General features: G+C 39.1%; 1 pseudogene across 1 annotated transcript; it reads left to right on the top strand.

Moving 5' to 3' along the window:
- The first annotated feature begins 219 nt into the window (after positions 1–219).
- Positions 220–22,803, top strand: LOC310905327 (nuclear pore complex protein Nup153-like; annotated as a pseudogene). Its single transcript has 14 exons — positions 220–439; positions 2,564–2,812; positions 4,022–4,161; positions 4,244–4,369; positions 6,551–6,661; positions 6,799–6,837; positions 6,938–6,991; positions 9,794–10,075; positions 17,320–17,406; positions 17,645–17,732; positions 18,073–18,195; positions 19,729–20,340; positions 21,742–21,936; positions 22,451–22,803. The product of its transcript is annotated as a nuclear pore complex protein Nup153-like (transcript).
- The last annotated feature ends 844 nt before the right edge of the window (positions 22,804–23,647 follow it).

Raw genomic sequence — 23,647 nt, 5'->3', positions numbered from 1 at the left:
CCAAGGTCACTTGGAAGTGCAGAAAGTGATAGGTAGTTGTAAATCAATCTTAGGTGAATTTTAGGTTTACCAGAAGTGTAGCGATCCTATGCCAGGGATCAACCTTGTCGTCGTCTTCTGAATATTTGCTGTATAATATCTGTCTTCAAGGTCCGTGGAAGGTGGTATCGCAGCATATGCTGTTGACTGCGTTTCTGTAATTAAACAAGTGTTTTTTCTTTCAAGCAGGGAATAATTAGCAGAATGACAGAAACGGTGAAAAATATTGTACCGGCCTGGCTGCAGAAGTATTTCAATAAGCGTGAGGAGGAGTGTGTAGACAGAAATGAATCTGCAAACCAGGAGGAGACTCCGGTAAACTATCACCACGATTATTCAGATGAAGATACCATAATCGATGAGAGATTCACGCCTGAACCAGCAGGAATTAGTAGACGAGGTATGTGAAAAATCATTTGGAATTCTGGCCATCTGTATTTATTCACTGATTTCTAGTTTTGAATCTGAATTTCAAAAGGAAATTGGAATGAGGGTTTTGACAGAATGAAAAAAACCCAAAAAAAGTCAAAACAACTGTTTGTGAAACCGTCTTAGCTTTAAACTGTATACACAGTTACGAAGCATACATCTTATGCTCTTGGAAGGCATCAGTTAACTTTAGGTACTCTATTAGCCAGGTGCTAAATGCTGAAAATAAGTCATTTGCAAGTGTGCTGGGTTGCATTTTCCATCTTTTAAAAGATATGGAATGAAAATCTGTCTAATTGCCTAAGGCAATTAAAAAAATTAATTTGTTTTGCAGTCTTCGAAACAAAAGACTAGATGCTAGAATGGCAGAGGAAAATTCCGTCTCGTGTCCCGACTTTGTTTGTTTTGTTTTGTTTTTTTTTTGTTTTGGGCTTTGATCAATTTAGTAAAGTTCCTCGTTAACTTGATGGTGAACTGGGGAACTTGTGCACGGATGTGGTTTATGAGATTATTATCCTTAAAATATTCAATAACTTTAAGGTCTACGCGGGGGGAGGGGGTGTCTTTGAAAAGGTATTTGGACCGTTGGCAACGAGGTTTGCAACTCCTTTACCTCATGAAAGATTAATTTGTCTTATATCCAGTGCCTCTCACTGTTCCTGTAGTCCTGTTGTATAAATTTGCATCTATTCTTATTTGAGTTTCTCTTAAATTAGCTGTTTTGGGGAAGTCAGCTTTTAATAAGTAAAGAAGTTTTGTCTGAGCGTGCGTAGGTAACCATAGATAATGTGGAAAGTCAGTTGCTTCTGTTGTTGGCAGAATCAAAAAATAAGGAGGAAATATCTTTGCCTCCAATCTCATCTAATTGTAAACAAGGAGATTGATGGCTTTCTGTGTAGCTGTAGCTTGGGAATGAGTTTGGAGAAAAGAATAGAGAAGGTCTTCGTGACTGAGGAACACATGTTGGCTTTCCTATGTAACTGCGTGAAAGGAGCTTTCAGTAAGAACAGCTGCACTGCAAGCTTGCTAACTCCAGGAGATCAGGAGCAGGTGGACACCCTGGAACCTTTTGCAGCTTATCTTGCTGTCCGTGGGTGTTGCTTACTATGCTTAAGAATAAGATTTTTTTTTTTAATTATTACTACATTTTGAAACCAATGTGTTTCTTCAGTTCTGAGGTATCAGTGTGCTGGAGCCTATATTGGGTGGCCTTCCGCCTGAAGAACTTTCTGTATCTCAAATGGTGCTGTCCTAAAAATCTGCTCATGGTTTGGAGAGCTAATTAGTGGTACTGCAGTGGTTATGAAGATTGAACTAACTAGTTTAAGCTTCAGTTCAAGTATCAAGAGGATAGTGGCTCAAAGTCATTTGAATTGCCCAGATTCCTGGGAGAGACAGTAGGCTTTCATCAGGCAAAATACCCATGAATAGTTCCATTCATTTAGCAAGATAGACTTCAAGGCCACCTATTCCAGGCCACTGGCATTGTTTGCAGACCCTTTGCTTCAAGAGGGAAAAATGCTCATCTGGTTACTTGGGTCAACATCCTTGTCCCTTGGGTCAAAATCCCAATAGTTAATGGGTAGGAGATGATGTTTTGCCTCTAACGTGAGCTGATATGGAAGAACTTGGGAAAAAAGTACTGCAAACGTTCATTTTCATGTTGTGTATTCAGATTAATGTAACCTTTGTTCCAATATTATGGAAGCTGCAGTGTTATCTGTAATTTACCGTGTAATCTCAAATTTTGTAAAGCTTATTGCAAGCTGTACATGGGAGAAGGAGTATATATGTTTGATTTAGTGAACGGCCAAGTCAGCGTTAGAGCATTTGAGCACGGGGTCAGAATGTGGTGTTGTAAAACCTCATAGTTAACTACTTCTGGATGCAACATTAATACTGTGTATCGCAAGCAGTGTTGTTGTTGTAGCCAGACAGTTAGATGCAACCGTATCTGGGTGAGGAAGAAGTTAAATTTGGCTTCTCTCTTTTTGCGCTTAGAACTTGGCAATAGCATGGCTGTCGATAGGAAACAGGTTTTGGCTTCTGTGAGCTTGTCTATAGCAAAGCTAATTATCTCCCTGTTCTTGTCTAGAACCATCCACAAGTAGATCAGCACTGAACTTCCCAGTTGTGTTAACAAGGCCCTCTCTTCATCGGAGCCGTCTGAATTATACCACGCTGGATTCTCCTGTCCCACCTTGTCAGCCCTCGACATCTTCTGTATTTGGCATTGGCAGTCCTAGGCTGTCCTTGATAAAAGAAATAGAAGATTCTACCTCTCAACAAGACGATGATAACATCTCAACAACCAGTGATTCCTCCTCTAGAGCATCTGATGAAGGTGATTTTTGTGTTCTCTGTTTAATTGACTTTTTTTTTAATGTGAAGTACCTTGCGTTCTTTAATATTCCACATCACCTTAGTAAATAAAATAGGTGAATGTCAACTTTGGATGCGAGAATTAAATTGAATTTTTAGTGTTTTAGAAGTATATAATCCTATCACCTTTTTAATAGAAGCGTGCTTTGGAATACGTTTATGATACCCTGATGTTAGAAAGAGTCAATGCTGAAATATACACATTCAGCTAGGTTATATGTAAATTTTGAACTGGGACGGTAGGAAATCAGGCTGACTTGCCGTAGCTTGACAACTAGGCTGATTGTCTAGAAGGAAGAGTGACTCAGAATATCTAACAGACAGCTGGTTAAATGTGAATAAGTGCAGGTGACAAATAGGAACACGAGATGTTTTCCTGTGTTTCAGCAAGAGAAGATAAAGAAACTACTCTGTCATAAGCTATAGGCTGTTTTTTGACCTTTCTTGGTAGAAGGCTTCAGCTGTCAATACTTTCATGTCTTTTGCCAAATTCATTGAGGAAAGCACACCATTTTAAAATAAAAAATAAGCATCGTGTCGATGTAGGTTGGTACGTAGGTCTTCTCGCTGAAAGGGCGAACAGCAGGTTTGCAGCTTTTTCTAGTCCCCCATATAGACAGGGACTGACGTGTGCTCAGCAGGTTTTGCAGAGAACTTTTGTACAGCTGAGTAGTAGAGTAGAGTTGCTGGGCTTTAGCAATATAACCTGAGTGCACTAGAACTTTCTGGTGTGTCTTCGTAAAACATACATGGGCAGAAGATCGTTAACTCTTAGAGCAGCCTTTGGGGAATCTTCCAGGTTTAAAACCTGTGCGATTATGATCTGTGCTGGCCTCCAGCCTTTTACCAACATAGAAAAAAGCTTTGTCCGTACAAATGCACTGATGTTTATGCGGTCCTCTTTTATCTTAGCCTGAAGGAAAAAAATATCTGCATTGGAAGCACAGTATTAACTTGGTAAGATTGCTGAAAACTACTTGCAGCTCTGTGAACAGTTTTCAAGTTTGTAGGTGATACTTGGTTTTCAGTCTGTACGTGAAGTTGATCTATTTAAAGAAGCTGAAGTCATGCTTATTTTTCTGTATTGAAGAACTTGAATTAGTGTGATCTTTATTGTTAAAGTTCTGTACGTACGAGAGGCATTTACATCTAGCATACGTCATTTTGGCAGATGTTGCAGTTTTAAAAAATACTTCATCGTCACTGCTCTGGCCCACAGAAGCTGAAAGAACTCATTCCCTCTCGCAGCATTCTGCAGCTAGCTCTAAGAAACCTGCATTCAGTTTATTTGTTTTTGGAGGACTGTGTCCTGTAAGTACTGCACAGTATTTCTTTTAATCAGTTTGAATGTGTACCTGTTTTTCTATCCACTTCTCATACTGTGTTTCCGTAGGTACGTGGAAGCACGTCTGTTTTTAAGCAAAACCAGCTTGGGTTTTCTCCATTTTACCCCGGAAAGACGGCCTATGCCGGTGGTGCAGCTGTAAGATCAAGGCAGCCAAAGACGGAACCTTATCAGGTATGAGAAAAGTAGTGTAGTGGGAAATAGTGATGGAAATAAAAAAAGCAGCACTGCCAAAGGAGCTTTGAGCAGGGAGCTGAATATGTGGTAACAGTTGCTCTTCTGCCCTCTTGGTCTACAAAAATAGACGTCTGAGATTGATTTCTGTTTAAATTCTTTAATGACAGTTTTTACCACAGGTAACACTTGTCAGAAAGAACAAGAATGACAGTTTGGGCTAGTTGTTGGTAGTTGGGGTTTCCTCTGTTGTTAGGTCTTTCAAAAAATTCCATTCAAGTGCCATTGTCTGCCTCTGACTACATTACGTTAAAATAACTTGATGCAAAAAAACCAATGACAGCATAACTTTGAAAACTTGTGTTTATGGTAGCAAAAGCTACAGTAGTCAAACCTGGCTAATATTTATCTGTGGATCTTCTTTTCCAAGCATGCCTACATTCATGCTATGGATATGTTGTATAAACCTGCAGTCTTTAAAAATATCTAAAATCAACTTTGCTGATCCTTTGTTCTTCTGGTACACAGAGGCATGCAGGACTAAATGCAGTCCCAAGATAAGCAGTAACATGCTTTCTGTTTTGAACGATTCATATAGTTCTTGGAGAGAGTTATTTGCCCCCAAGAGTTCTTGGAAATAGCAAATAAAAACTGCTGACAACTCTGATTAGCTAGAGCTGAATCGAAAAGGAAAGTCAAATCAGGTTTGGTAGGAATGTATTTAAATGAAAGTGACTTTTATCGATAAATCAAAAGGAATTTGAAGAAAATGAAAACGCGGGTTTGCTGGCTCTGTTCTGACAGTCCATTTGTGCAACGGAAAAAGGGCAGTACAAGTACCTCACTTACGGGAAACCTTGAAACCTTGTGGTGCAAAGCTGGGAACCCTCTTTGGTCGGCTATTTTTGTTTTTTACAATATTACTGCATTATGGTAAAAAGAGGAACCAAAATACTAGGCTTTTAAAGGAGAGAGTAGCTTGCTTCTTGCTGCTTGCTGTGAATGACAGCAAGGTACTAGAGAGTCCAGCGAAGGGCCACCAAGAAGATCAAGGGACTGGGAGCACCTCTCCTCTGAGGAGAGGCAGGGACTGCTGGGCCTGTTTAGCATGGAGGAGAGGAGGTTTGGGGGGATCTTATTGGTGTATATAAATACCTGAATGGATGGTGCAAAGAGCATAGAGAGCCATTGTGTTTTCAGCGGTGCCCAGTGCCAGGTCAAGAGGCAACAGGCACAAACTGAAACGTGAGGCTCTGTCTGAGCATCAGGAAATGCTTTTGCACTGTGCGGGTGATGGAGCCCTGGCACAGGTTGCCCGGAGAGGCTGTGGAGTCTCCCTCTTTGGAGGTCTTCAAGAGCTGACTTGACATGGTCCTGGGCAACCTGCTCGGGGTGGCCCTGCTTGAGCGGGGGGGTAGACCAGGCGATCTCTAGAGGTCACTTCCAACCTTAACCATTCTGTGGTTCTGTGAGTCTCACTTGTGTTTTTACATGCTGCGTGGTCTGCTTCCTGTCTTCACATCGTGTGATAAGCACAGTGTGGTTATTTGAGGGGTTTAACCTGGGAAGAAAAAAAGTCACACCAAAGGAAGTTTTTGACTGATATTTGAAGTTGGGTGGTGCAAATAAACAGTTTACTTTTTCAGTGTAATGTTTAGATCTGTTACAGTTTAAATCAGATCTTTATCTTTTAAGACAAAGATTTGCAGCCAACTTTAATCTTGGGGGAAGGGAGGAAGCAAGAGAGAAGTAAAACTAGTTCCTGGTTATGATTGTATACACTGATTTTAAGATGGTACACTTAGACCATCGTGAAACTCTGAGGTCTGTGTTGTTACTGAAAATGCTTTCTGTACCACAAGCCTTTTCTTGAGTTCTGTTTCCCTGATTACTGCTTCGGAGGCCTTAGCAGTCCTAGCATCATCCGTCTTGACCTTTTACAAGTACGGAGTTCTTTTATTGCTCGTGCAACAAGCACGTGCAAGATGCACTGAGGCCCAAGGTAAACTTCATTAAACTCCGAATGTATTCTCTTCTTTATGGCTTGAACTCCCAGTGACTGCATGTTTCTCTGTCATCAGAATATATTGATTGTATCATCAGTGTAGCCTTGGGACGTAAAAAACATGCCTCCTTAGCTGAGAATTGACCATTGTAACACTTAAAATGCTAATTTTTCAGGCACAAAAGAGAGCGAAAGCTAGAGAAGAAACTGTGTGGTCCCACGCTACCTTGAGTACCTCAGCGTGGTGCATCTTGGAGGCAGTGGAGAAGCTGTCAAGCCCTTTGTTGGTAAATAGCACTTCTTTTAATCTGTTTTTGCTTCATGTGTTTATAAAACTTAGTAAATGTGCCATCAAAGGATAAAGATAAAACTATTCTTCCTTACGTTGTGGCCGGTTTAATTTATTGCGCTGTTTTTTCAACAGGATGCTAAAAGAATGACATCTCTTTTGCCGCTGTGTTGTGTAAGTTGACCATGAACCCCCACATTTTTGTTGCAGGGAACCCTCTCTCTCAGGAGAAAAAAATTGCCCTCTAATATTTATGCTTTGTTTTTTCCCTCAGCCTCCGGACATAGATAAACCGGATATTACTGACTTCCAGTCCAAACGAAGAAAGGTAAGAACCAATAATGTCTTAAGCTGAGGTAGATAACTTTTTCAATGCTTTATCACTATTAGAAAAATTTTCTCAAACCTCAGTGACAACATAGACATCAAATCAAGTTAATATTGGCATGTATCCACAATAGATGATGGGCTGTGAAGATTACTCAGGTTAAGAATTATGTTATCTTTGTAAGTTGAGAGCAACAGCTCTAGAACACACCAAGTCGTTTTATCTTGTCCCCCAACTTGGGGTGAAGCTGCATATTAAAATTCCTCTTGAGGCAAGTTTTCTCTTGAAGAAATGATCACAAATAGAAAAATACTGCTTGAGTGGTCATATAGACTTTGTACAGACTTCCGTGTTCATTCGGGCACAGAAAACTAATTTTTCTGCTTTTTATCACCATTCAAAGTAAAGAGGAGGAAAATTGTTAATTTCCGACGCTATAAATCTTACGCTCCTAAATTCCTATTTGGAGGTAGCACAGAACTGGTGATAATGCTGTGGTAAAGCATGATTTCCTTTCATTTTGTTTAAAAAATGAAAACTAGTCATCTTTTTTTGATGACTTTAGTTAGGGGTATCATTAAATTGCAAAACTGTACCAGGCACAATAGCTCTTGGTGTATTAAATGCCTAACTGGGGGAATTAATATTTTTCATTTTTACCTTTAAAACCAGCGATGAACCATCGTTGGAGTCTGATAAATTTTCCATAAAATTAAATGGGCATCTCTTTCTGCGAAAACATCTGTGTTTCCAGTATCAGTCTGAGTGTACAAATGACCACTTGTTAAGTGTATGGGCTTCTTAGGCTGGAAATCAAAGTGGACAGTAATACTGGTTGCTTATTGCTTTTAACTCTTTCAATCTCTGTATTGTTTAGCCAGCACAATCTCCATTTGGTAAAGTTCTAAAATGAATGTAGCAGCAACTGCTTAGTTTTTAGGGGGGTAGAGGTTTTTTTTTTTCTTTTTCTTTTCTGACGCTATAAATCTTAACGCTCCTAAATTCCTATTTGGAGGTAGCACAGAACTGGTGATAATGCTGTGGTAAAGCATGATTTCCTTTCATTTTCTTTAAAAAATGAAAACTAGTCATCTTTTTTTGATGACTTTAGTTAGGGGTATTCTTGGGCTTATTAAATTGCAAAACCCTTAAATGACCACTTGAAGATCAGGTGACTGAAGGAAATAACAAGATGTGCAAACTTTTCATCTTCTGTTCTAATGAGAAAAGGGACAGTGTCTCAAGAAGTTTCTGTGCTAATTCCTTGACTGGATGGATGTATAATTAAGTTTACAATCACTTCAGAGTTTACAAACATCTCAGATTTCCTGGACCATCTTTTCACCATCTGCCAAATTACAAGGGCATGGAGAAGTGAAGTATATCATAAATATTATCCAAATAACTAAAACCAAATCTGGTGTGAATTCTCAGTTATATTATAGCAATACACCTGTGATAAGGCATTAAGAAAGATCTGCCAGATTTGCAACAGAGAGCCTGAAATTGTCAGCCACTAAATGAATGTTGCACGCAGCTGTCAGTGGGTGAAAGGAGATAGATTGTCTATTCATAATACTAGAATTCATAATGGTGGCGGGAGAAGGGTAGCCCGTGATGAGAAGCAATTATTTGCTGAGGAGACGATCGTGTGTTTTCCTGCTAAAGTGAACATGCGGTTGACGGAACACTTGTGCACTCAGGCTAAACTTCTGCAGTGGGTAGCAGTGATGTGGTATTTTTCTTATTTCAAGGAGCTGTACCAGGCAGAATAGCTCTTGGTGTATTGAATGCCTAACTGGGGGAATTAATATTTTTCTTTTTTACCTTTAAAACCAGCAATGAACCGTCGTTCACTCGAAGTAGATTTGTGAACTTACATAAAACATGTCTTATTCAAGGTTTCAAACTGAATGTAATATTTTTTAGAAAGATGTATTTTTGTATACTTTAGAGAGAGTGTGAATCCTATTACTAAGAGCTGGGAGATACTGTGAAATTAAAGCTGCGGTGTAAACGATTTCCTGTTGGTATTGATTTGAACAATAGCATGCTTCCTAAGACTGTATTTTCTGATCCTTAAGACCGCAGGCGGAGCCATCGGTAAATCTTGTAGCCTTTAGGGTTTGTTTTCTGTCTGACAGTTCAGTTAAGTCAGTTTTGCAGAACACGCAGTGGTCTGTGTTAAAAATTAACTCTGGTCTGTGAAAATGCTTTGAAAAGGGAAGTCAAACCCACTACTTGAAGTGCATCTAATGCACATGTAAAGCATTGGATCATATTTTAATGAATGAGATTATTGTAAGATTGACAAGTTGTTTTTTTTTTGAGTGTGTTCTATTGTTTGTGTAACTTTGAAGGGGGAAAATGTAGGGGATGTGAAGCCCAGAAGCCTGTATAATTAGTTGCTTATCACTTCAAATGTTAAATTAATGAATTAAGCTACTAAAAAAAAAAAATCACAGTGTGGGCAGAGGAAAAGATAGGAGCATATTCTAGGAACATGGATTATTTTAATTATGGTAGCATGAATTATTTTGTCTATGAAGCTAACTGCCAAATTTTGAAACGGAATTCAGTCAGACTTTGGCTACTTATATATAGCTTTATGGATTTCGTTACTGGTTTTCTGGTGATTTCCCTCTACAAGTTGAACGGTCTTCAGAATTTTCAAATTGTATTCACTGAGTGCCAAGACCGATGGGGGGAGGTTTATAGTTCTGTAATTTGTTTTCATCAATAAATATTGGAATTAATTTGGGTGGACATAAGGATAAATTGATTGCTGTTTCCCTTTCAAAGCTGGAATCCCAGAATGCATTCCAGCCTCCACCTGTTAAGAGACTTGTGACACCAACAGTAAACCGTCAGCCGATGCGTTATACGCGGTATTCTGAACCATCACCGACTTCAACTACTCAGTCCAGCAAAATTTGCCAGAGAGGAGACACAAAGTTCCAAGTGAGTACATTTTTGAGTCCTTATGTGCCTGTTTTTTTTTTCCAGTCTTGGAATGTTTCTCAAACCAATTGTTATCCTATCTTTGCAAAAAGTACTGATAGTATGTTTGAGGCGAGCTTTAAGGCAGTGGGAACCATTGTGAAATAGATTGAGCTTTTATGGATTTAATTCTGTTTTTGGAACACTCAGTGTCTTGTGGTTGTTTTCACGATGTCATGATGTGCTATTGAGTCATCCTGTTGTCAGTGAAAGAATATTAAAAGACAGAAATGTTTTCCTTTTATATTCTCATGTACACAAAGCTGTCACTGATGAAACATGCTCGTGCTCTGTGTAAACTATTCCAGGTGAGCTATGTGCTCCAAGTGAGAGTTCTGACAATGTGCTGAGTTATCGGTTTTGATTGCTTTGGAGTAGATGGAGTCTGATAAATTTTCCATAAAATTAAATGGGCATCTCTTTCTGCGAAAACATCTGTGTTTCCAGTATCAGTCTGAGTGTACAAATGACCACTTGTTAAGTGTATGGGCTTCTTAGGCTGGAAATCAAAGTGGACAGTAATACTGGTTGCTTATTGCTTTTAACTCTTTCAATCTCTGTATTGTTTAGCCAGCACAATCTCCATTTGGTAAAGTTCTAAAATGAATGTAGCAGCAACTGCTTAGTTTTTAGGGGGGTAGAGGTTTTTTTTTTCTTGTTTGTTGATAAATGACAGAAAACAGAAAAGTATGTCCCTTTTACGGGGTTGGCAAACACAAGTTTTGATGAAAACTCTCCCCCCCACACACACAATTTTTGTCATTTTGTTTAAAATAATTACTTTCTTTGTTAGAGGATTTGACAAATTTGATTTAGTGTTCTATCAGTTTGTCCTCAATGCTGAGTGAAGCAGTGATGCTTACTTTAGCCCCAAAATTTAACTGAACTGTACCCACAATGCTGAATTAGGGAACAACGTTAAGTAGGTGAGGTGTATTCAGGGCTATAAAATTAAAAATAAATAAATAAAATAAAAACCACAAAAAACCACATGAAGTGGTTGTTGGTACTTTGTGTATTCTGTACATATTCAGCTAAGTCTTGAACTAAACTTAACTTGCAGGGGATGAGAGAGAAGACTTTGCCTGCAGAACAGCGAGCAGAACCATCTGAAAGGTATGACATCTATTAATTTAAAACTTACTTGAAGAAAGAAAGAAATCTCCTTTTTCAGTACGGTCTGCACCTGAAAGGTGGTGACAGTTCTCAGTAAAAGGAATGGGAAATCCAATGAAAATTTTGTATTTTGAGGGAGCTGCAAAGTCTGGATTGTGTTTGAAGATCAATATAACTTTGAGAAAATTGTTGTTTTTGTGAAAGGAAGGAAGATGAGCAAGAATAAAAGTACTGATACACCACTTTTTATCCCAAGTTTATCTTCTGAGAAGGATACGAAGATGGGAAACAAGGCACGTTATAATGCTGTATCCACAGAAAGGATCTTTGCTATTGGAGGCCTTATTTTTTCCTTCTACAGGAAATATGGCTCATTTTGTAGTTTAACTAAAATCTAACTAAATTAACTAAATTAACTAAATTAACTAATTAACTAAATCTGTAGCGTTACAAATTTTGCTTTGACAGATATTTCATGGTTTATAACTCAGTTTACTTATAACAAAATAATTTGTCCCTCTTAATGTTCCCTAGGGGAAAAGCTATTAGTTTTAGCTATTTAATTGCTTGCAGTTTGAAAGCTCTGTCCTAATGGGATGATTCTTTCTGAAGCATTCTTTAGAAGGTGAAGTAGGGGAAGTGAGTTACAGTTCAGGAGGATGTTTATTGATGTGTTTTTTTCTTTATTTTTTAAGCAAAAACATGGAGGAAGATTTATGATTTATTATTCTTTTTTTTAATACTCCTTTCATGATGAAGTTAATTGTCTGCTTTGAGTTCACATGAAGACCATGTGTTCTTTAGGATCATTTGAGGCCAAATGCTAACTCATCTCTAAAATAAAAAAAATCCAGCAGAATTAATTGAATTTCTTCTTGAGGAGACTGCTTTGTGTTATACTGCTTTCTTGGTTTAGGTCAAATGAGTTATCCTCCAGATAATATTGATGGCTTTTCCTTCTGGGCAAATGGTGTTTTGGGTAATAATGCTTGAGTTAAGGGACTTTGCACTCGGTTTTTAGGGGGTTGCTCTTTTCAAAGAACAGTAGCAGGGAATTTTGTCGACTCTATGCTCATCTGCCAAGCAATTCTTATGTGACCATGGGCATTCTTTGGCTTGCAGAAAGAACTCAACACTTTGTTTTGGCATCTAAAAGTTGGACTTCACAACAACCACCTTTTTAGGGGTGGAAGCGACTGGCTTTAAGGTTCTGGTACAGGTGCAATCAGGTGCTGGGTTTTAATTATGTTTTTTTCAAACTGTTCTAAATTGTCTCTGTTAGAACTCCTTTCTACTTCTCCATTTAGGAAGGAGATACAGCAAACTCATACTGCTTTTGATTTCGTTCACAAAGTTTATTGCAGTGCCCTACCTTTTGTTTGTAGAGTAGGTAGTGGTGGTAGTGTTTTTTGTGATGCTGGTCTCTGTTGGGTGCCATGTTCTGGAGCAGGAGCACCACACTGATCTGCTGGCAAGAGTCCCTTTGGACAGTTGAGTTGGAATACTCAGTAAATCTCTGGCCCACCAATGCTATATATCTATGCGTGTGTGTGTATATATATATATATTTTATATCCTGAGTCCAATTGTAGATTAGACTTGCTTGAAGGCTGACAACTGTCTTTGCCCCCTTGAAGCTCACAGGTGTTAACAGAAAGAGGAATATGGGCTGTTATGGGCAAGCGATAGTTGTCTGAATGAAGATCTATTTTGATGTAAGACTTTTTTCAGAATTCTAATGGATTGACAGTTCGGATTAGAGAAAAGTCTGAGCATATGCCTTAGGGATCTGTCTTCCTCTATGCAGTTACAGTGCTAAGCAGGTTGTTGTCAAGTATTTGACAAGTTTAGACCAGTTCTCCTCCTCAGTATTGTGGGAGTTTGACCTGGTGTCTTCCAGTGCGATCTAATGCACTTTTGTACTGACTGACTGATTGGCTGCAAGATAAGCTTTGATGTCACGGTTTTTCCAGGCATACTTCATTTTCTTGCCATAGTACTTTTGTTAGAGTTATTCCCTATTCCACTTCTGGTTTGGGTTATTTTTTCCCCATTTCCTCTTGGATTAGGATATCTTTCTGGTTATGTGCTAGGCTTTTTTAAGTACCAGAAAAACGCCTTTGTATGCCTTACAAAAGGGATCTGTATTCATGTCTGAAAAGACTTCTGGAATGTTGGCATACCCAAACACCTCTGCTGTTCCTGCTGATGGCCACATGAAAGCCAGAGCTGCTTCTGAAGCTTAGGCCATATTACCTTGCCACACAAGTCTGAGGCGTCCCTATTCTATCAGAGCTGTTGGCAGTGTTTCCCATGTGTATGTGTGCATATGTGCACTCTTTCTGTATTTTTGTGAGCTGTTCTTTTATATCCCTGCAAAAGATACATGTGCATCGCAGAATCAGAGAACCAGTCCTATTTAAAGGAAGCACTGGAAAATAACAATCTAAATCAGCTCTTCTATTTCAGGTCTTCTGGCTTAGTCATTGTTCCCATGTGAACGGTGCACTTATGTATGTCCTTTTCATTGCTGCTGTTAATAAAGTTTTTCCTATTTAGAACATCAAGTATTTACCAGCGTTTAGCAACTTGTGAGACAGCTTTAGTTTTTTTCTGATCAGCAGGTTTCAATTCTAGGACTAATAACAGCTCTAATATCTTGAAAAAAAAATTTGGCTGGTAATTTCTTTTTCTCTTGTTTCCCCCAACTTCTGTACTGTCGTGTGCTAGCAATGTGACCAGCTACAAATTCAGTACTGCTGCGTCCAATGGTCTGTCTTCAGGAGTGAGTAGCGGAGGCGGCAGAATGAGAAGGGAAAGAGGAATACACTATTTATCAGGAGCTGTACAAGAACAGGTAAGTGACTCTTAAATTAATTGCTGTCACTGAGCTTACTGAAGTAACTAGCTAAGTGTGTCAGTTTTATTGCATCATAGTAAATTATAACAATACCGCTTTATTTTTGCATTGTTTTTGTTTTCTTGTGGGTTTCAGAGCAGGCTCCAATTGATTTCCTGTGTTTGAATACCTGAACTTTGCTTATGTAATTTTGAAATTTTTAATTCTCTTACCTTCTCTTCAGATTCTTCAAACTATAACATTTCTCGTTAGCAATTGAATGAATGAGTCCTAAGAAGAGAAGTTTTGGTGAAGGTTTGTATAGTTTTTCTACAGGAATGATACTTGAAACGAGTGCCAAGTATAAAAAGAAAAAAAAAGCTTAATTTTTGGTTTCATATTTAAGTCATACAGAAAGATACAGGCCAAGAGTGTGAAAAAGAGTAGTAGAAGACAGCATTCTGCATGTCTGCTAACGATGACTCAGTTTTTGATACTCACCAAACTCATTGTGAGAGAGTTTTTTTCTCATTTTAATAGGAAAAATCTATTCCATAAAACTATGACCATGAATATTCAGATTATTTTTTCTTTTATTGGATGTTATATAAGCTGCCTGTAAGTTAATTTAAGTATTTATGTTAACATTAAGTATTTAATTAATATTAAGTTAATATTAAGTATTTAAGTTAATTTAAGTTTCAAATCATTAAATGGGACTTCTGGATGATGCAATATAAAGAAATCGTAAACACTGTTGTTTATTCCTGTAACGCAAATAAAATAATGGTCCAAATATCAAAAGTTCCATAAACTTTTCAAATCAAAACTGTGAAACAGATGTAAGCTACAGGATGCACTGAATATCAGTAGTACCAACTTACATCCCTGCCTAGTCATTTCTAAGTAGATCATGATAGTACTGTACAAATTTCGGTCAGATTTTCTATGCCATTTAAAACATAACTCATCCAATCTTAGTAATCAAATAAAGTAAGTGGCAGGGATGAAAATTGAAGTTGTTAAGAGGCTCTCTTCTGATTTTTATATTTGCATCCTGATACATGGTATAGACTGTATTTACCAGAACACAATCTTCAGTGCTGCTAGTCTGACTTTCTTTGGTGCTTTTTGTGTTTAGTTTGGTTGTTGAACCTACCTGCTTCTTTAAACATTACCTTTTTCCACGTTCACTGCTGTAATGACTTTAGAAACTTTGGCAGCTATCCTGCCTAATTTTGCAAGAGGAACACTTTCTCACTTGTCTTGAGAGTGTACTCTTAATTGAAGCCATGCGAGGGTAGTTAGAAAGGATGATGCTTCTCTAGAGCTTTGATGACTAAAGTATAGAAAAGAAAGAAAAAAAATGTGATCTGTGCGTCTCTGTTCTGCACAGGTTTTGAGTTAACTTTCAGTGTTCTTGCTGTACAGTTGTTGAATAGAGTATAATGTGGAAGCAGGCCTGCCATAAATTAAAATGACGTGGTAGACAGAGGTGGGGAGATCGGGATTTCTTCTGGAAACTTGCTTTCTCTTAATTTGTATGGATTTTTGTTCTATTTAATTTTGTTAATAAATTGGGTGGGATGGGGTGAGAAAGTAGTATGTCTTGTATAAGAAAAATTAAAATTTGCAACTTTAGGAAGTGGAGGAACCAGTGCTACCGAAAATACCCCTACCCATCAGTGCTGCATCGCTGCCTCAGTTCAATTCTAGTTTCATTGGTAGTAGCGCTGTCTCAGCGTCACCGAGCGCTGTTTCAACAGCAGCAATGAGCACGGCAACTCCAGCAGCTGCGACGGGCATGGCAAATCCATCAGAGGTGGAGGGCATGACAGATCCATCAGAGGTGGAGGGCATGACAGATCCATCGGAGGTGGAGGACTTGACAGATCTATCAGAGGAGGAGGTGGAGGACATGATATATACAACAGCGACGTCGGGCATAACATGTTCAACAGTGCCCTCAGGCTTGACATATCCAATAATGGCGGCGGGCATGCCATACCTGCTGATGAGAAAGGACATATCAAGGTCAACAGCGGCAACGACAAGCGTGGCAAATTCAACGGAGGCGGCAGGCATGGCAGATGCAGCAGCGACGGCAGCGGGCAAGGTAAATCTTTATGCTATAAATAATGTTTACAATGAGTATACTGCTTTATTGCGAGTTGACTTTTTCTGTGGTGCTCATGAAACTAACAAATATTAGTTTCTACGCAGCTGAATGAATTGGGGTTGTATGCCAGTTTGGGGAAAAAGGCATAAATGTTTTGATTCTGCTTCTCTCAGTCTTAGAGCCTGCCAACTCCCATTTAACGTGATTGTATAACTGCTTCAAATGCTGTGGAAGTCTGCGGGGGAAGGGGGGTGTGGACTTTATGCCACGTTATTTATAGTGGTTTTGGCAGGGGTAGAGTTAATTTTCTTCGTAGTAGATGATGCTAGATGATGCTGTGTTGCAGATTTGTGAGCAAAACAGTGTTGGTAAGGCACTGGTGTTTTAGCTGTTGCTGAGCAGTGCTTACACAGTGACAAGTCCTTTTCTGTGTCTCACGCTGCCCTGCCAGCGAGGAGGTCGGGGATGCACAAGAGGCTGGGAGGGCACTCAGCCAGGACAGCGGAGCCCAGAGGACCGAAGGGATATTCCACACCATTTAGCATCGTGCTCAGCAATAAATGCTGGGGGAAAGAAGGGGAAGGAGTGGGGGGTATGTACAGGGTTATGGCATTTGTCTTTCCAGGTAGCCATTACATGCGATGAGTCATTAATGCTACCTCAAATTTAACAACTTTACTTCTTTATTTCCAGTTCTTTTCCCTGTTCCACTTGGAGGGAGTGAGCGAGTGGCTGTGTGGTGCTTAGTTGCCTGCAATGGTTAAACCACAACTTTATTTAAGTTATTTAATTAGAGGTAACGTGGTCATATAAGCCTCACATAGAATGAGCCTAGGGTGCAATAATTGGCATATTATTGCAATAAAATAAACATTAATCTGTTCCAGAGTACTTGAAATATTTTTTGTACGGTTTGAAGTAGACAGCTGCTTTAACATGTTGAGGTGTTTGCTGAAGTTCTTGGAGTATCATTGGGCTGAGTTTGCCGTTCTTCAGCTTCCTGGCTTGCTTTTCCGTGCATTTAGACCTAAGTAGCATCTCCAGCTTTTCCTCTCAGTTTCTGGAATTTGGTTTTGAAGATATTGTCCTATACCCACTTGGAAACTTCCCTGTGTTTTATTATTACTTTTATCTGCAAAATAACTCAAACATCAGGTTTTTCGACGTCACTGCGGGACTTCTGTTGGGTAGTGAATTCAAGTAGTTGTTGCTCTTAAATATAAACCTTTAATTCTTTTGAAAATACAGATACAACCAACAAGTACTGTTAGCAGTCCTGAGTTCGCGTTTTCATCTCCAGTTGTGAAATCTACTGAGGCAGAAGTGCTACCTACGTCTTCTGTAAGTAAAATAATAAAGGAGCTTGACTTTTTTTCTTAGGCATTTAGTAGGCTGTTGCAGAACACTAAAGCAGAATCTGCCTTGATGGAGAAAAGTATGTAGGCTTCTGGCTTATAATTTGTCATTCAGCATGCGTGCTACAAATGTGAAGAGCAGCTTTCAGATTTGGTTTTGTGTGTGCATTCGATTGAAGTTCCTGTGGCTTGAGAATCTGAAAAACCTCTCTTGTTCATAGCAGATTGGGTTTACATTTAGTGTTCCCGTTGTAAAATCGGCAGAACTTTCTGGACCCAGTGGTACTCCAGTGACGCCCTTTCTTACCCTAGGTAACTGAAACTTTAGCACTTCAGATCTGAAGTGCTGATTTTCCTTTTTTTCTTTATTAAATCTTCAATCTGTCCTGTCTGCGCATGCTAGCAATTCCAGGCAGTGTTGGACTTCTGCAGTATTTTTCCAGTGACAGATCTGCTTTTATAATTTTTGTTTTGTTTTGTTGCTTTTTGTTTTGCTTGTAATCATAAAGCATTGCAAAGTAAGTAGAATTTGTGAAGATTCTTATGTGAGAAGCATGAAGCTGGAAATTCTTGTTTCTAACAAAAGTGAGTATAATCTGCTCTAACTAGGTCACATTGTGAAAGCTGGTTTTGTTTTCTTTTGTTTCAAAAGACACCACCACCTCAACCAACATCAACACACAGAAAGAGGAGGTCAAAGATTTTGCTGGTGGTCCCTTCACCACTGCCCACGTCTTAAAGGAAGGAAGCGTCTTAGACGTTCTAAAAAATCCTGGTGAGATAATGAACTCCTTTTAAAAAGATGCTGCAAAAAATACGCTAGCATTTTTTATTAAAAAAAAACCAACACACGACTTATGGTTAATAGAGTATCTGCTATAAATATGAATGTAGGAGAGCATTACATTAAGCGCTGCGTTTGTTAGGGTGCATCTGCCCCCTTCTATTCTAAGTGGTGTTTGTTGCTGGAAGTAAAACTGCAAGATGAAAAGCAGATGGGTTGCATCTCCTTTACGTGTTAGGATGTAATTGTAAATGAGGTACTAAGAGAATTAGCCAGATAATCGGTGTTTCATTTTAAGTAAATACAATTTGTGGAATTGAAAAGGAAATGTTTGTAAAGCTCAACACTCCTGTCCCACCTTCAGCCCAGGTGAAGAAAGAATAGGAAAGAGCTTCAGTTCCAAATACATGGCGAAAGCTGCGAATCTTTGGGCCTTAGCTTACAATGGCTCCTGTGGATTAAAATTTAAACTGCAAACAGAAGTGGAGTGTTTTACGTTAAAAACCCTTTTCTGAATTTTGTTTTTAAGCAATTGCAATTGTTTTCAACAGTTTCATAAAGTGTGTCTGTGGAAAAGATATCTTTTAAGAAAAAGGGCTTTATTGAGTTTGATCTTTTCCCAAAAGTCTTCTTCTAACTTACATACTTGTTAAGAAGGCAGCACATTTCTCTACTGGAAAGAGCTAAGTGAGAGAAAATACATTGTGCATTTTGTTTAAGGGAAGACCTCTGAGTGAAGTGACATTCACTTTCTTTATCGGTTTAAAAGAAGCAGAATCTAAATCCACATTGTTCAAAGACTTCATTTTTGACTAAAAAAAAACCAACAAACCACAAAACAACTATGTTCAAGGTAGATTTACAAGCAACTTGAGCTGCTGTTTAAGATGCATTTCCTTTAGTCTTTCTGTATTAGTAGCTTGTCTTTTCTGTTAAAATTGCCACCTTTTAAATAAGGAGTTGTCCTGTGTCCGATGCATTTTGAAAAAGATTATAGAAAATTAGACAGTTGTTCAATTGTCTTGAGTTTTTATTATTTAATTAATATTCAGCATCTGTGGGAAAATACCGTACGGATTGCTGCTCCGAGTACAAACTTCTGTACAGTTACTGGAGTAGATTTGAGTCATCTGCTACGGAAGGAGGAGCTTTAGAAATTTGATTCGATTGGGCATCGCGTCTTAATCAAATTGTATTATTTCCATTCCACGTTGGACTGTCAGATTTCAGTCAGCTACTGTCTGTTTGTACTTGTATCGACCAGTGAAAATGTTGATTTAAAGCTTGCTTGGAAACAAAGAGTTAAATGAAGCTTTAACGAAATGTTCTGTTGTGACCCAGTGCAGCAGATGAAATTTCATCCGTTTAGATAAGATTTCTGGGGACTTCCTGTTGCGCTCGGTCTGAATGTCTAGTTGTAACCATTGGCACCTGAGTTGAAATTTTTGCCCTCTAGTAAAGTCACTTAGTTACATGTAGTGAGGTGCTGCGCTAACAGGAAGACTTTTTTTTCTTGCTTCCTAGACTTTGGATTGTTGAAAACACGCTCTTCTACGTCTGCACAACCTACAACAAGCACAGTGGTTTATACTAGGCCTGCAATAACAACTTTTTCTGCAGGTAAAGAGACTTCTAAACAAGCATCGTACTGGCAATCTGATACATGTGACCCTTTTCTGCAAAACAAAGACATAAAGGACAAATGTGTAACTTGTCAAGCTACTAAAGCCTCAACAGTTGAGAGTATGAAACAGACAGTAAGTTCAAGTCAATGCGACACCTCAAAGCCAGCAGCGCCCCCAGCAGGGATGCTGGGCTTTGGAGACAAATTCAAAACAGTACCTGGAACGTGGGATTGTGATACATGTCTTATCCAAAACAAACCGGAAGCTACAAAATGTATAGCATGTGAGACACCAAAACCTGGAACGGGAGTAATGCCTGCTCTGACATGACCAGTGGTCACAGACAGCTCGGTGACAGTGACATCCTCCTCGAGCAGCACTGACACAACAGCCACTCTGGGCTTTGGAGACAAATTTAAGAAGGCGAAAGGCTCTTGGGACTGTGGAATATGCCTTGTACCAAATAAGACGGAAGATAACAAATGTGTAGCCTGTCAGTCTGAGAAACCAGGTATGGTCCTTTTTTTCCTGTTGTTTCCATCCTAGCCTCTGTGAATCTTGTACAGAATAAAAGTACGTTGCATATATGGAATATTTTAAGCAACACGATTCCCAGGTACGGTTGATGGGTTAGCGGCTGTCTGCAGGATTGGTTTACAGGCACTTCAGAGGTCTCAGCCCAGGTTCCAGCCTGTCGCATAAATTGAACTGATTGTGAAATGTATTAGTACGGAGCTGGATCAATGCAGATACCCCCGGCTTTGCAGCTGGTGAGGGAAGATGGCTGAAGTGAGTGACTTAATTTAAAAACAACATAGTGATTTTTCACTGGCGAAAATGAGAACTCCATAGAAAGAGTTAAAAATGACTGCGTTTTTCTCTTTCAAAAAATAAGTAAAAAAAATTACAGAATGTGGCCAAAATGCCTCTACTCACCGTTTGTATGTAATTGAGGGGAGATGTGAAGCCAGATTTCAAGACAGTGTAGTCTTAACTAGTCTTAAGCTAAAGCAGAGAGATGCCTATGAAGGTCAGTGGTAGGCTTCAAGAAAGCGAGTGACCCGCTGGATAACTTCTTCAGGGCAGTACTGGGTTGTTTCCCATTGTGTGTGACCGTAATTGATTTTGAGCGTGGTTGTATTGTTTTTAAAATACGATTCTAATTCTAACTTTGACTCTAAATGTCATTTAACATGCCATTACATCGAAAAACACCTGTGCAAATATATCCTGGAAGAAACAAATTAAGATGGACTAGACCGGGCTTTTGTAATCATCCTGTGCGGTAAGACTGAAATTTCATGAGGTAAGATAATGGATTTCAGACAGAGTTGATTCTCTTGGACTTCCAACCTCTGAGCGGTCAGTCGGCATCTTTGTCTGAGGCTCTTGCCATTGCAAGGAGGAATTTTGGAAATGAGGGGTTTACTGTGACCATGGTGCAGTGAATTGCACGGTTACGTTGCACTTGTCAGGAGGAAGAGCGATGCAAGTAATACTAGGATAAAAGTTTTCTGCGTGTGCCGTGGAAGGGAAGAGCCATTCTTGTCTTTCCGGTTTTGAATTTGAAGCGTTATCTTCTGCTTCTCTCTTAAAAGGCACCTTTTTTTTTAAAAGGCACCTGTCAGGCCTCTTTATGGAGGTTACACTGTCGTCAACAGCAGCAGAAGCTTGTGTGCTGAACAGAGTTGTGTGTTGTTTGGAAGCTTTGAGTTCCACTCTGGTTTTTTTGTTTGTTTCTTTGTTTCTTTGTGGGTTTTTGGTGGCTTTTATTTTCTTCAGGGGCGGGGGGGGGAGTTGCGGAGTAGTTTTGAACATTTCTGTGGGATTTGACAAATCAAATTTAAAAGTTAATGCTCATTTTATAGTTCATGTTCAAACAGGATGGTTAACTGTCTTGTTTGTCTCACAGAGGGTCCAACACCTGTGACCAGTAGCAGTGCATCTGCATTTTCTGCTCCTTCTGGAGAATTTCTGGATTTAGACAAATTCAAGAAGCCTGAAGGAAGCTGGGATTGGGAGACCTGCTTGGTTCAAAACAAAGCAGAGGCCACGAAGTGTGTAGCCTGTGAAAGTGCAAAGCCAAGCACCAAAGCAGAGCTCAAAGGTAATACTTAATGATTAAAACGAGGATGCATATTCTGTGATTTATTTTTTGGTTTGCTCTGATTTTTTTTATTTTCTTACCTGTTAAGCACAATTATTTTTTCCTTTGAGGTGTGGCAAAATTATTCGTTTTTCCTGTAGGAATATTGCCTAGATAACATCTGTTTCCACACTTTTCCCCAAGAATAAGTTTATCCTTTTTAGAGAAAAGCTTTCATTAATGACGTGCTTGTTCTTTACATGCCCTACACGTTGTTCATTTGGAGTTCAGACTAAAAACATGATCTTTCAAAGAAGTTCGTATACTTTTTAAAGCCAGGTGGTGGGCAGAAAACACAATTGTGAAAAGTTTTATGTAGAGAGGAAGCATGGGGTTTTCTTGTTTGTTTTACTGTTTGGTTGGTTGTTTGTTAAACAGTTTTGACTGGAAAGATCAGGACTAGAATGTAGTTCAAACCTTCATGTACTGCAGATACACCGTGGGTTACGGACTTGACATTCACTTATTTCTGCAGGTTTTGGTACTGCGACTGCGTCCACAAAATGCTGCCTTGCCATCATTTACATTCGGTGTTCACTCAGAGTGTTCAGGTGCAGAGTCTGCAGCTGCCTCACAGTTTATTTTGGGAAGGACAGAAGAGAAGCAGGATTCTGTCACTACTGCTGCTCCGTTAGTGTTTGGAAAGAAAGCTGACACTGAAGAGTCAAAGACACAGCCTAGCTTTTCAGTTGGGAAGTCCGAGCGTACAAAAGAAGAGAGCACAGCAAAACCTATGTTCAACTTCAGTTTCGTTAAACCATCAGAGAAGGAACCTGAGCAAGCAAAGCCAGCTTTTTCATTTGGGGTCCAAACCAGTACTTCAGGTAAACAGAGTATCTTTTGTCTTCACTTGTGCGCTTATGTCCATCAAGTAAGACCTCTGAAACCATACTAGAAAAAATCTGCGGGATTTGATATGTTCATGTACTAGAGCTTTAGAAAAAGTTTAATTCCTATATGCAGCATGTCTTCTGTCCTGGTTATTGATACGTACGCAATTAGTAGCAATCCCTTTTTTGATCTCAACACTAGGTTTAGACAAAAAATTGCGACACCTTAAGGAACCTGTCCTGCATCTCATACAAGCACAGAAGTTGCAGTGTCTCAATGCTAGCAGTACAGTTGGTGGTAAAATCTTTAGTAGGGTGAAATAGAGGCCTCACACTTTTCAGAGAAAAAAAGAGATGAGAGAGAGTATCTTATTCCCACGTACTTGCAACTATGCTGCAGAGTGTACTGCTGTTACTCTAGTGCTACAAAGGTCCAAAAATCACTGAACAGTTATTAGCCAGTTTTGTATTCCTTTAATTTGTTGAAAGACTGCAGTAGAGGATTGAAGTTTTTATTGAGGATCACTGTGTGGAAAAATTCTGATTGTTAAATGTCATTTGTATGACTTAAGAACCACGTTTTGGAGTACAGAATTCAGTATTAATTCCAGAAGGGGTAAGGGAAAGGACATTAGCTAGTAATCCCGAACAAAAGCAGTGTATAGAGCTATACTGATTTTAATCGCAGTATTCTTACAGTTGGTCTGTTACTGAACAGATATGTTTTGGGGAGATATGGTGGCCAGGGAGGCGTGTGTGTTTGTGTGCTTCCTCTTCTAGTTAAGGTTCTGGGGTTTGGTTTAGTCAGGAAAATTCGATGAGGCACCTTGTGTAAAAGGAAA

This window comes from Anser anser (genome assembly GCF_964211835.1).
Source record: "Anser anser genome assembly, chromosome: 11".
Taxonomy (NCBI): Eukaryota; Metazoa; Chordata; class Aves; order Anseriformes; family Anatidae; genus Anser; species Anser anser.
This window is presented reverse-complemented; position numbering and strand designations above follow the sequence as displayed.